Source organism: Hermetia illucens, chromosome 3 (assembly GCF_905115235.1).
Source record: "Hermetia illucens chromosome 3, iHerIll2.2.curated.20191125, whole genome shotgun sequence".
In the NCBI taxonomy this organism is placed as follows: Eukaryota; Metazoa; Arthropoda; class Insecta; order Diptera; family Stratiomyidae; genus Hermetia; species Hermetia illucens.
This window is the reverse complement of record NC_051851.1, coordinates 117,510,994-117,524,517: the sequence shown is the minus strand read 5'-3', so window position 1 is coordinate 117,524,517 and position 13,524 is coordinate 117,510,994. Positions and strand designations below refer to the sequence as shown.

The window sequence follows — 13,524 nt, the reverse complement described above, 5'->3', positions numbered from 1 at the left end:
CCATCCACTGAAACATTCTCAAAACAACTCTTGATTCGTTGATACTCTCATTGAACAAATATTTCCCGATGTACACACACAGTACATAAATCATGAGTGGCTTTTAGCGGCAACAAATATAGGCGTTGACAATTTAAATCTGAAGATACAACAGTTGTTGCCTGGGAACTTGATATCATACAAATCTATTGATACAGTTTGCGATGTCAGCGAAGCTGTAAATTTTCCCACAGAGTTTCTGAACTCACTGGATTTACCAGGCATGCCACCGCATTATTTACAATTGAAAGTTGGATCTCTGATTATCTTGCTTCGTAATTTGAACCCGCTACGGCTGTGCCACCGTACGCGATTAGTCATTAAAAAATTGGCAAGTTCCGAGTTGAAAATATATTAATACCACGGATTCCTATTATACCTACAGGTGTGCCAATTCAATTCAAACGTATTCAGTTTCCGTTAGTGTGGTGGGTTAAGATTAGACAATAGGGTTTTCATTGTAAATTAGCTTCACTGCAACGTGCGTCTGGGTCTTACCAGCACCGGTGTGCTGCTCGATTTGCATTCCTTGAGAAATAATAGTAGCTCATGGATTAATTTGTTTCGGTCTATGGGGAAAGAGCTGATGTGAGGGACACAGGGCATGGGATGATATATTGGGGATTCTGCATCTAGTTCTTCAATGCCTTCTAATTCTCTGATCCATACACATTTGTAGATATAAAGTTAGCTTCGAAACAAAAACTGGGGCCAAGAAGAATGCGTAGATAATAAAAAGGAGCAAGCTTGGAGATTTCACTTTCTGCAGGAACATTTTGCATGTAGGTAGTCAGAATTGCGGTCCGGTGCCAGGGAAAAGAGGGATAGGAGATCCCTATTTCGTAAATATCTCATCCCCCCATGGAAATGGGTTTGTAACTCCTGCGGTGGTTAAAGTCACTTTTACCTAGAACCACTTGCTGCAAGCGTCACAAAGAATAAGATATTTCTCCGGTTACAAATCCTGGAAAGTCTATCTATATCTTCGCTTTCAGGCTAAACGAAGTTATTCTCAGTGGCGTTTGCAAGATTTCGGCCCTGACTTCCCGGTGGATAAAGTAGTTGAATTCATCATATGCTTTCGCCTCCCCTTCTTGCAGTTTTTGTGATGTCTGCAGTTGGATTTTGTTGATTGCCACCGACCGTCTACATGATGGGTATTGCTGCTTTATTCATTTGTGAGCTTCGATTTGCCTGCGCTTGCAGCCGAAATCCTGCTTCATTTCTTTCTTATTGCTGCTTCTTACCAACTGTACTCTATAATTATTCATGGATCATTTTAAATTAAAACGACCACCAAAACGAATCAATGAAAAATGCATGACAATTTTTTTAATTATTTGTGAAATAACTAATTAAATGGCTGATGAAGTTCACGTTTAAAAGCGGTTTTGCCTCTTGTTTTGGCAGTCATTAATTTAAAGTCGAAATGATGCCAAAGTTGGTATTCGCTATTATCCTTTTGAGCTGGGCAGTGGCAAATGGTATATATATTTTCCACATGTTTTCCTGTCAATGATTTGTCATCTTTTGTTTTACACAGTATTTGCTGTACCGTGCTACCTTGCCGGATATGGAAAAATGATTTGTAATCCGAGACCGATACGAAACGGCCAGTAACAAAAAAAAAACAAAAAATAAATGTTGAATTTGGCTAAATTGTTATATTTATTTAAAATCACTTTAACAAAATTTACTCAGTTTGTGAAAATGTTCAAATGCAATGAATTGTTCTTTATGCATATGAAAGAGGATGTTAACGTTAATTCTGCTTGGCTGACACTATTATCGCTTCCTTTCATGAAGACATCATCGCAAATCCTAAGTATTAAAAAGATTCATGACTGATTCATTCATTTATGACTATAAGTAGAAGAGGTAATCAAACGACTGAAAATGGAGAAAACAACAGGATCTGACAGCATCCCAGCTGAGCTCCTCAACCGCTCAGATTCCTGAGTCACCAAACCAATGTCTGAGATAAATACAAACCAGACGATGAAGCGAAAAATTGCACCTATTTTTGGGAAAGCAGCATGCTGCAGGATACCAAACTTGTCCACAGGAAACGGACCATTAAGTATGCTATGGAAAAACAAAACATTTTCCGCTGGAACTGAGTTGTTAACGAAGCGTGTGGCAACATGAAAAACACCCTAACGACAAACCTAGCGGTCCACCCTACGTACGTGTAATGAGACCTGCTGAAGTGATCAATCAAATGGCTCCTTTCCTCTAGATTCCATCAGATGGTATCCGACATCCAGTCATGATATCAAATTCTTCTCCGCTACGACAGCCTAGCGCTCTAACCACTTGAGCCATCTGGACACAGATACGTTGTGCAATATTAAGTGTTCATGAGCACTTGATTTTGGCATACGCTACTAGGTCCCTTAGTTCTTGTGTCGGTAGATGGCATAGAGAATCACAGGGCCCGTAAGCAAAAATGAAGTTCTCGTCCTGCCATTAACCTGATATTGTAAGATGATATGAGGTCCTGGGCGCAGAATAATTGCTTCTAAAAATTCCGGCATTAGGACACAGGCTCTCGGTCTCGAGATTTTTTAATGGTAAAAGTCCCTTTATCTTTACGTTCGACATGAGATCAGTCTAATCTATGGCTGGCTTTCCTTATGCTCTTTAGCTTAAGACTTTGTGCTCTTACAATTGATCTCTATAAAAATTGCCGCATTTGGTGGAACAGTAAAGTAGTGTCTATGCTCCTGTTCACAAAGGATCTTGTCTTTTCTTTTGTTTGCAATTTAATGTGTTCTCTCTCTTGCGGCATCCGATCAGTACAGATCTGATTTCTCAAACTGGCAGTTCCGTTCACGTTTTTAGATCTCTTTCCTTCCGCCACTTTGTTTTGAAAATTTAGTGCTTTTACCAGTGCGAGCTACTATATATTCTTCACGCACAAATTCATTGTGGAGAAACGTTAACGGAGAACTAGGAACTTCCAGTATGAGAACCTAAGGACGAAATAGTTCTACGATGTAATATTTGTACATAATAATAATTATCGTTGGCGCAACAATCCATATTGGATCGGGGCCTTGAAGTGTGCCAGAACACTTCATTTAAGACCATAACGGTATATTACAGTATATTGTAGGAGGCAATGTGGTCAACTTGACAACCCTTCACGAAAAAACAACATTACGAAGCCACAGAAGGAGCCTCAGACAGGCTGGACTTTACAAAGATGAACCCGGCAACGACAACGGAATAACGATTTACGCATTTTCTCATGGAACTTGCGCTCACTGTACAGAGATGGAACGGCTAAGAAGCTAGCCGATATCCTGTCCCAATATAGGGCTGATGTAACAGCGTTGCAGGAAAAGCAGCTAGAATTTATTTAAAACCCTGAATATCCGCCATTATACAATATTTGACACCTTTTCAATCTTTCTCGGCAAAGATGATATCAACTTTCGATAAGTTTCTGATGGAATATTATACTAAACTTTTTGTACATTTTCCCACGACTGCGATATGTTCTGACAAACAGTTAAGTTAAGAGACGTTCACATTATGTCTCTGGAGCTATGTTTTGTGCTTTGCCCTGTTGAAATGTCCAAATAATTAGCATATGTTATTATCGGCAAAAGTCAGCATTACGGCTTCCAACAAGTCCTTTTGCAAGAATCTATCCATTACACTATAAATTCGATGTATCGGACCTACACCTTGCATGAGGAACAGCCTGATATCATTATAACGACATTGCGGTAGATTTCAGAATTGAGACGTTCGTTGATACCTCGATCATAAAAACATCAGTTGCTTAACGCCACTTCATCCAGGTTGCGCTAACACGTGAACCAGTTTCATAATGCTGTTCTCCATTGGTTGATGGGTACCTGTCTCGTGGACTTAATCCCAGGGCCTTCTTAAGACATGGATTGATTTTGTGGCCACAATCAGAGCCCCCCCCCCCCCCCCGCAGCAAGCTACGACGGCACCAGTCTATGCCGTGTGCATGGCTCAGCATTCATATTGGTGGATGCAAGACCTACCTAGATCTCTACTGAACTAAGGAGTGCGGCACCCTTGTTGAAACACAACACCACGTTGAAATCCGAGGTCCCCTCCAAATAGGTCCTGCACTACGCCATCGTTTAATCTAAGGCAGGGTCTGTTACCTCTTTTTTTTCTACCAAAGATATTGCCCTTGTAGACTTTCTTGGCTGGATTATTCTCACCCAAACGGGAAGTGACCCACCTGCCATAACCTTTTCAGCTAGATTTTATTTACAATCAAACGGTCCTGGTATCGTGGTCATAGGCTACGGAATTGTCCATCCTTATGTAGGGAGCAAAAAAAACTTTCAAAGGTTTCTTCTCTCGAACGCAGCTAAGAGTTCGGAATTTTTCTCCTTGGGTTCTTAGGCCCCGGGGAACACATGAGAACTGGTAAGAACATTGTCTAGTAAAGTAAAGGCTTTGACTATATGATGAGCTGTTTAGAACGGAAGAGCTTTTGTAAACTGAAATAGCCTTTATTGACTGTCAACAACCGTGCGCCGGTTCCGTCGTCGTAGCTGTTATCGGTTGTGATTTTCAACTCTAGATAGGAGAAACTATCGACCGTTTCAAAATTGTATTTTCCTTTATTGTTCTTATTTCACCAGTGTCATTTGATACGGTTGTTTTTTTTATGTTTGGTGCTCGATGAAGGAAGATTGTACATCTCGCGTTGTTCTTCCCACAGTGTCAGTATCGTCAGCATAGGCCAGTAGTTGGGTAAATTTGAAGAGGATGGTGTTTCTCGTATTTACATCGCATCCACGCCTTGAACATCAGCTATTAACGCGTTCGGCTTTAATTTCATCGACTCCTGGTGTCTTATGATTCTGAAGCAGATGAATTGTACGGATTGCTCCATTCGGGCTTTGTAGTTTCAGCATTTGTTGGTCGTCTCCAGTTGGCGGGTTCCCAACTCGCCGATATTCTGTTTGCGGAGCAGTTCATCAAAGCAATTAACCCATCAGTCCAATATAGTCATATGGCCGGAAGTTAGATTTACCTCTTTGTCTCGATAGCATCAGCATCAAAGTGTGTAAGGCTTCATCCTGCTGACTTTGTTGGTAAAAGTTACGCCTGTGGCGGTTTTGCTCCCTGTACTTCTTGAGTTCACAGACCTGTTGGTTCTTTGCCCGTGTTCTCAGAGATTACAGCGTTACCTGGTATTCAGCATTCTTCCGTAACATTTCTAACTTACATCGATCATCGAACCAGTCATTCCTACTTTTTCTGCGACTGAAGTCAAATATGCTTTTGTCCGTACTAAAGATAACATTCTTCAAGTGGTTATGAAGATCATTTGTCGGTGCTTAATCTCTAGCATCTCTGTTAGTTATAGTTATTCCGGCATCCATTTGCCCTTATAGATGTTACGGAGGACTTGGTTGTGGATGGTTTCCTTGTTCATTCTGTCAGAGGGGTCGTGATGTTATTAAAACGTGGAGCATTGTTGCAACAAGATAGTGATAGTGATATGTATTTACATTCATTGAGGTTGAGAGGTGGTGGCATTCGATTAGCACATTGTGAATTTGGTTGGCGCAGGTTCTTCCAACAACTTTCGGAAGAAGATCTTCGACTTTGAAAGGGGCGTGAAAGTTAATTCAGGGGGTCATCCCGTGTAAAGGCCGTTTATTTTGGCTTTCTTTTAGAAATTTTTTGTGAAGAAGTGGATAAAGATACAAATACAAATTTTTCACCATACATTTATTAATATCTTGAGCGTGCATAGTAATTTTTCCTGCCCGATCACATAGTTCGTTATTAAAACACAGAGGAATTTATACACCCATCTCCAAAAAAGTTGTTTTTCCTTTTTTTGTGAATTTTGATGTTTTTTCACGGCTTCTGCAATGAATAAAAAAAAAACTACTCAACGAATCGCAATTATCATAGTTTACGGACCGTAGAAATATGTTTTGTCCTGAAAATTTCAAAGAATTTCGTTGGATAGATTTTTGGCAATGGTGGCAGCCGATTTTCAACATGCAGTTTCGAGAAAAACGCATTTAAAAAGTAGAATGCGATTTTTAGCCATAAAACTTTTACTGACCATTAATCTGCTATACCTAATCGATAAACCTTAGGTTTCTTGAAGAAACACATGTACAGCCTTGGCTTCAATTTTTGTCCTTTTAGCGAAGTCATTCGAACGTCATTCGGATCGATAAATATGAGCTTTATTACGGCGATCGACAAAGCACACATGCCAAATCTGGCATATGACTTATCACGTGTTTAACACTATAATTTCCGAACGACTCCGAATATCAAAAAATCACTTTACCCATATATTCTACACTATATCTAGATACAATCGATGCCAAAAAAAATTCGATTCCGTGAATCCGACACACGGGATGGCCCCCTTAAGCTTATTTTTCGAAATTTGCCTTTCGATTATGTTTAAAAAGGCGATAACAAAAAATTTAGTTTTTTTTTGGCTGACTAGGAACCCTACTCCAAGCATACAGTTTATTGGATGGCCACTATAATATATGATGTAGTGACTCCTTCCAAGGAAAGCGCTCCTTGTCCAGCGTATCTCCTGCGAAGCTGTAGGAATAGCTTTATATTGGGGTACGGTATTGGCCAGCTGCTTGGTAACTTTTTTTCTATATAGGGAGCATACGTTCCACGAGAAAACGTGCAATTCGTTTGTCTGTTTTCATTATCGGGTCCTTCGTTTTAAGATGCTCCTTTTATTTCTCGTTAATCTTGGTTTTCTAAATGGGCTATCAAGTCTACCCACTTCCCAACCAGAAGGATCAGTTGGTGCAATATGTCCCGTTTTTAGGCTGGGAGGCTCACCTTCATCCTTTTTCAGGTTTAGCTTTTTATTAAGAAAAAACTCGTAGCAATCACCACGTGGAAGTGGAGACAGGGTTTTGGTAGTGGAGCTGTTGGTGTTGGCTCTTGATGAGCTTTCTGGTTTTCATTGCTTCGCTCTGGAGCTTGCTACCCTTTGACTGCCACTAGTATATGCTCACTATGAAATAAGTGTCTATCGACGGAAATGGTGCTTGTAATTTTTAATTATTTCCGCTAGAAACACTGAAAATAAACATAATTCTTAAGATTATACTTAATTTTGGAATACCATCAAAACTTTGTAAAGTAAGATCTAGGATCATAGCTATTCCAAAACAGTACATCTTCGTCAGCACCAAGTGCAGCTCTATTGAAGTGTATAGTCGACACGCGCTTGCACGCCTCACGAAAAAAGGGGGAGGGGCTATTTTGGACTCGACTATTCCTCTACGTCATTTTGAGAATTCCGCGTCTCTTGAAACCAGAACACAAAATGCAAAACGGAAATATTGGGCGAAATTAAGCCGAGAACGGATGCAAAGCCTATCAATTTTCGGCTGCTGAAACCCCGATGGCGAGTGTGCAGTCGGAAAGCTCGTGACTCGAATGCGGTTATCGAGAGGGAAGGTAGAAGATTTGCGAACATTTTCCTATAAGTCATTCACTATAGTAAATAAATAAATATAAATACATATTGAAAAAAATATTATAAAATATTATAAATAAGGGAGGATACAGCGTGGGTATCGGCTAGTGAAGTTACTGGCATCAGTCACGGAGAGGTGGCATACCACGGAATCGGGGATAGGATACTATTCGAAAACGATACAATCACTCGGACTCAAGATCTGCTACCGCTGTTTAGGACGTTTCGTCTGCAGTTGATGATATTATCATGGGAATATCTCGACATTCCAGATGGCATTGGCTATCCCTCAATATGCCTTTTTGTACCTCCCAAACTCAACAGCTTCCTTCAACAAATTTTGCATGTGATTCCGAGTGAAATTACCCTTATTAGGAAGAACTTCACTCTGTTGCCGCCAAATCTGCAGGTTTATCGCTCTCAAATTCACCAAAATTAATTGGAAACTACCTAAAATAATCAACTGCGAAAAGTCACGTGAGATGCAATGCGTCTATAATAAATTTCTTTGTAATAAACTCTTTAGAGGCAAACATAGAACAAGCTCTCAAAACCTACATATAGGCTACTCAGAACCTTTGCCTCGACATGTGGACTAACACCTCATTTGCTATATATAGCATAGATGTTGCTATCATCAGGCCGCTTGCTTATGCGGTAAGTGGTGATGTATGTGGTCATTATCAATACTGGTGCAGTAACAGGTGAATTACTCAATTCGCATTCCTTGAGAAATCATTGTAGCTCATGGATTAATTTCTTTCGGTGTATGGGGAAAGAGCTGATTTGATAGAGACAGGACATGGGAGGAGATATTGGGAGATCTAAATCTAATTCTTTAATGCCTTCTCATTACCTGATCCGTATATAGATATAAAGTTAATTTCAAAACAAAAACTGAGGCGGAGAACACTAAAAAATATTTTGAAAATTTACACTATAAATGTAATAAAATAGGCTCAAATAGGTGTAAAATTAAAAGTAAAAAAGTATCTAAGGCATTTTTCCTTAAAAAGAAGTGCATCTTTATTCCTGTTTTATACAATATGCCCAAATCAGAATATTCATTAAATATTCTCATTTCGAATCAACGTTTTTTAAAGATATATGAAAATTGACTTTGGGAGCACAAGAAGTTAAACACTCTAGATGGATAGTTGCTATTATTTGGCACATTGTCGTGATAAACGTCTTCACGGTAATGCGTCGTGCCGCGATAGTAACCATCGATGTAGAGAGTATATACTCTTAATCTCAACCTTACATACAGTGTACACAGACTAGACAAGGTAATATCATCCGAATATCAGGTTCGCCATATGTGAATTTGGTGACGTCACTTGGGTTGTGATTGCCGAGTAGTCGTTTCGGTTTGAAAATCGCTGCGAATATTCTATTGAGAAATGTTAAAATTTGCGGTTCTAATGTTTCTATCAGAACAAATTTTTGTGAAAAATTGAAAACGGTGAGGTACGCGATAAATGGTTGTGATAGTTATAAAGGCAAAAGAAGGAGCAACTTGAGATTCTTCGTTTTCCGGGGAATGGAAGAATTTGCTAGTACAGAAAACTTGGCAAAAAATGTAGGAGAAACGACTTCAAAAACGCTCGTGTGTGTTCAAAACGTTTTGTGCAAGATGATTATAAGCTCGCACACATATTTCTGGAGACGATGCAAAGCAAAAGATGATTAATGGACGATGCTGTTCCGAGTTAGTATTTACGGCAGCAGGGTAATGAAAGTGACAGATCCAAAAGATTAGGCTCAAGAGAGCTAAGATGTTATTCAATTTGAAAATGAAATTTAAATGAAATTTGAAAAATAGAAAAAGGCGAGACGTTTTCAGCCAAGATGGAGGCATAATTCATCAAACGTTACCTTGCCTCCAACTTGTGAATATCGTGACCGAAAAGCAGTAGCCAGGTATTGTTTTCCACCCTCCTTCTTGGACGAAACCGTCCAGCCTTTTTCTTTTTTTCATTGTTGTTGCTGCGTCCTTAATACAGTCCTCCATTAAGTTGATGTTGGGCTTAGTACTCTCAAATTCCCCAGCAAAATAAATCCAAATCTAATTTCCGATAATTGTAGAAAGTATTTCGTCTGTTCAATCAACTCGAAAAGATGTTGAGGTTCAAATGGAGTAATTTAAAAAATATTGAGGCGTCTACAAATAGCAGAATGTACTATTTCTTCACTCAAGGGTATTTTTCCGAAAGGGCAAATTTGGTAAATGGGAAATCCGAACAAAAAGATGCGTTGGAGTAGTAAGAATATTTCTTCCGTCATGTCTCTTTACTTCGCTGGACCATGAGCCTGCAGGCTATAATACAAAACAAGTCGGGAAACCGGAAGCTGGACGCTTCAGGTACGAAAGGTTTTGTGTATTTCTTAGTACGTAGCACGTAATATATCCATATATTATGTGAGAGTATCCACTTTCGGGTGATATTGACATTCATAGTCTTCAATTTTCAAAGAACCAACAAATTTGAGATATTATAACTTTGTTAGTAATAGTGCGATTTCCACCAAACTTGGTAAGATCATGCTCTATAATATAGCCTATATCACTGCAAAATTTCATGGTACTAGGATGAACTTAGGGGGGTTTCTAACCAATTACAAAAAATTGTAGCAATATACTATTATTAACTTTATTTAAACAGATATCGGCATGGAAGGTATTTCGGAGCCCAGGCACCATATAGTGGCAGCCTCCTGATTTTTTTCAGATTTTTCGGTTGTGTAGTTTCTGAGAATGGCCCCCTTAAAGAAGTGATCACTTTCAACCCCCCGCGCTCCCCACCCTTTCAACGAATGTCAAAACTAAGACCGGCTTTGAAAAGTACTAATCGAGAACTTTAATTTGACACCCGACATGACTATATTTGACGAAAAAAAAATGTACACCCCCTTTTGCATGCATGGGGACCCCCCCTTAAATTCGACGTAAAAGGATGTAATTCACTGTATGCGTGAGCGTTCACAGTTCCCACCTTTCTACCAAATTTGGTGTCAATCGCTATAACCGTCTCCGAGAAGAATGCGTGTGACGGACGGACAGACAGACAGACAGGCAGACAGACAGACGGACAGACAGACAGTAAACCGATTTTAATAAGGTTTGTGTTTACACAAAACCTTAAAAAGTAGCGTTGCCATTAGTGCCGACACTAAAGAAATGGGCTCCAAAGATGAAACTAAATCCTGGAATTGTGGATTGTATGCTGCACCTTCTATTAAAATCAAAGTATGACATTAAGGAACGACTGTGTGTTTTATCTTGAAGATAAGAAGTACTTTTGAGTATGATAAGACCAACGGCTGTGTTTTGTATCCATATAAATATGTGCAAGTGGCTATGATTCGTGGTATTGATAAAAATTGGAAGCAAATAATATATTACGATTACGATTTTGCTGTAACCACTTCAATATTTTAGCATATAGTTGGGAGACTACGGAGTATTAATTTCGCTGTTGTAACTTTAGTTTCAGATATCATCATCAACAACGGCACAACAAGCGATGACGGTCGTGGTATCGCTCATAGATTTGGTCGTTATGTGGGCTACGGAATCGTCCATCCCCATGTAGGGGGTCAGAAATTCTTCGGAGGATTCTTCTCTCGAATGCGTTTTGTTTTTGTTAAGAACCCAAGTCTCCGAAGAATACCATACATGAGGACTGGCAAGATCATTTTCTTGTACAGTAAGAGCTTTGACCCTATGGTGAGACGTTTCGAGAGGAACAGCTTTTGCAAGTTGAAATAGGCTCTGCTGGCAGTCAACAATCGTGCGCGGATTTCATCGTTATAGCTTGTGTTGTGCTGCTGCTGTTGTGATTTTCAACCCTAGAGTGGAGAGTGTCAACGGTCTCAAAGTTGTAGTCTCCTATCTTTATTCGTTCTGTTTGACCAGTGCGATTCGATGTTGCTCGTTCTTTTGGTTTTGGCACTGACGTTGCCACCAACTACTTCGTCTCGCCTTCATTAATGTGAAGCCCAAGACTGTACATCTCGGGTTGTTCTACCCATGATGTCGATATCATCAGCGTAGGCCAGTAGTTGAGTAGAATTTACATCTGCATCGCGAACTACTTTCTCCAGAGCCAGGTTAAAGACGACGCAGGATCGTTAGGATACCGAATTCTCTCATGGCCGTGTACAGTTTTACCCTAGCTATGCTATCATAGGCGGCTTTAAAGTCGATGAACAGATGTCCATATTCCAACAGTTTTTCCATCGGTTGCGGCACAGAGAAAATCTGATTTGTTGCTGATTTGTCTGGAGTGAAGCTTCTTTGGTATGGGCCAATGATTTTCTGGGCATGTGGGGCTATCCGGCCTAACAACATAGCCGAGAATATCTTATAGATGGTACTCAGCAACGTGATACCTCTATAATTGCTATAATTGCTGCACTGTGTGATATCTCCCTTTTTATGTATGAGACAGATAATGCCTCGTTGCCAATCGTCAGGCATTGATTCGCTGTCGCATATTTTGAGCATCAGTTGATGAACCATTTGGTGTAATTGGTCGCGTCAATATTTAACCAATTCGGCTGTAATTCCGTCGGCTCCTGGCGACTGATGATTTTTGAGCCGAGGAATTACACCGACTGCTTCTTCAATACTTAGCGGTGGCAGTATTTGTCCGAGGTCTTCAGTTGCCGGGACCTCCAACTCGCTAATGTTCTGATTGTTCAGTAGTTCATCAAAGTACTCAACCCATCGCTCCAATATACCAATTCTATCGGAAATCAAATTACCCTCTTTGTCTCGGCATGGTGAACATCGAGGTGTGTAAGGCTTCATCCTGCTGACTTGTTTGTAAAACTTCCGCGCCTAGTGCAGTTGCTCCCTGAACTTTTCTAGTTCACAGACTTGTTGGTTCTCCCAGACTTCCTTCTTCCGTCTGTGAAGTCGCTTCCCCGCTCGACGCAGTTCGTGATAAGTCTCTGCGCGTGTCCGCCTTCTTTGAATGCAACATTACTCGGTATGCGGCAGTCTTCCGTACCATTGCCAGCTTACATTCGTCGACAAACCAGCCGTTCCGACTCCTTTTGCGGTTGGAGCCAAGTATGTCTGTGGCCGTATTTATGATAACGTTCTTCAGGTGGATGTGAAGATAATTTGTTGATGCTTCATCCCCAGAATCTCTGTTGACTGCGGTTATTGCGGCATTCATTTCGCCCTTATAGGTGTTGCGGAGGGCTGTGTTGTGAATGGTTTCAGTATTCGCTCGCACCTGATTGTCAGAGGGCACTGTAGGTGGTGTTGTTATTCGAGCTCGGAGCACCATGCCAACGAGATAGCTGTCGAGTTTATATTGGTCCCGTATATTTTCTGACATTCATCGTGGCTGAGAGGTGGCGGCGTTCAATCCCCCGTCTGGAGAGGCCCATGTATGTTTGTGGACCGCTTTCTGTGCAAACCAGATACTTCCAACAAACATTTCGTGCGATTCTGCTAACTGAATAGTCCGGAATTCGTTGTCACTGCAGTCTCCTCTGTAGGGGCGTGAACGTTTATGAGGCTTATATTTCTAAACTTGCCTCGCAAACGCAGATCTCATGAAACGCTATTACATTAGCCTTATATTGGGACACGGTATCGGCTAGCTACTCAGTAGCATTCGGTTTGTGGAGGTGGAGATAGGCTTATGTTAAGTTAGCTGCTCAACTTTTTTCGCACTAACTTTCAAAAGACATGAGTAGTATCAGTAGGTACTATTCATTCTATCTCTCAAATGCGTTCATTCGAAGTGTCCGTGTTTAACGCCAAGTCTCAAACAATGAATGACTTAATGCAAAGGGTATACTATGATTACATTCTATTCTGGTGTGCTTCTATACGAAAAGTTTTGCAAAGTTACCCCAATATTGAATGCACAGAAACTATAGTAACTTTATAAAAAGTAATGTGTAATATAAGGATTTTCGATTATTCCTGAATTGCACTAAGTTTTGTGTAATATCACTCAAAAAGTAATCAG

At 40.3% G+C, this 13,524-nt stretch overlaps 1 long non-coding RNA gene across 1 annotated transcript; it reads left to right on the top strand.

Moving 5' to 3' along the window:
* The first annotated feature begins 1,410 nt into the window (after window positions 1–1,410).
* On the top strand, window positions 1,411–1,788 carry LOC119652544. Its single transcript, XR_005249557.1, has 2 exons — window positions 1,411–1,523; window positions 1,583–1,788. It is a non-coding gene; the product is annotated as an uncharacterized LOC119652544 (long non-coding RNA).
* The last annotated feature ends 11,736 nt before the right edge of the window (window positions 1,789–13,524 follow it).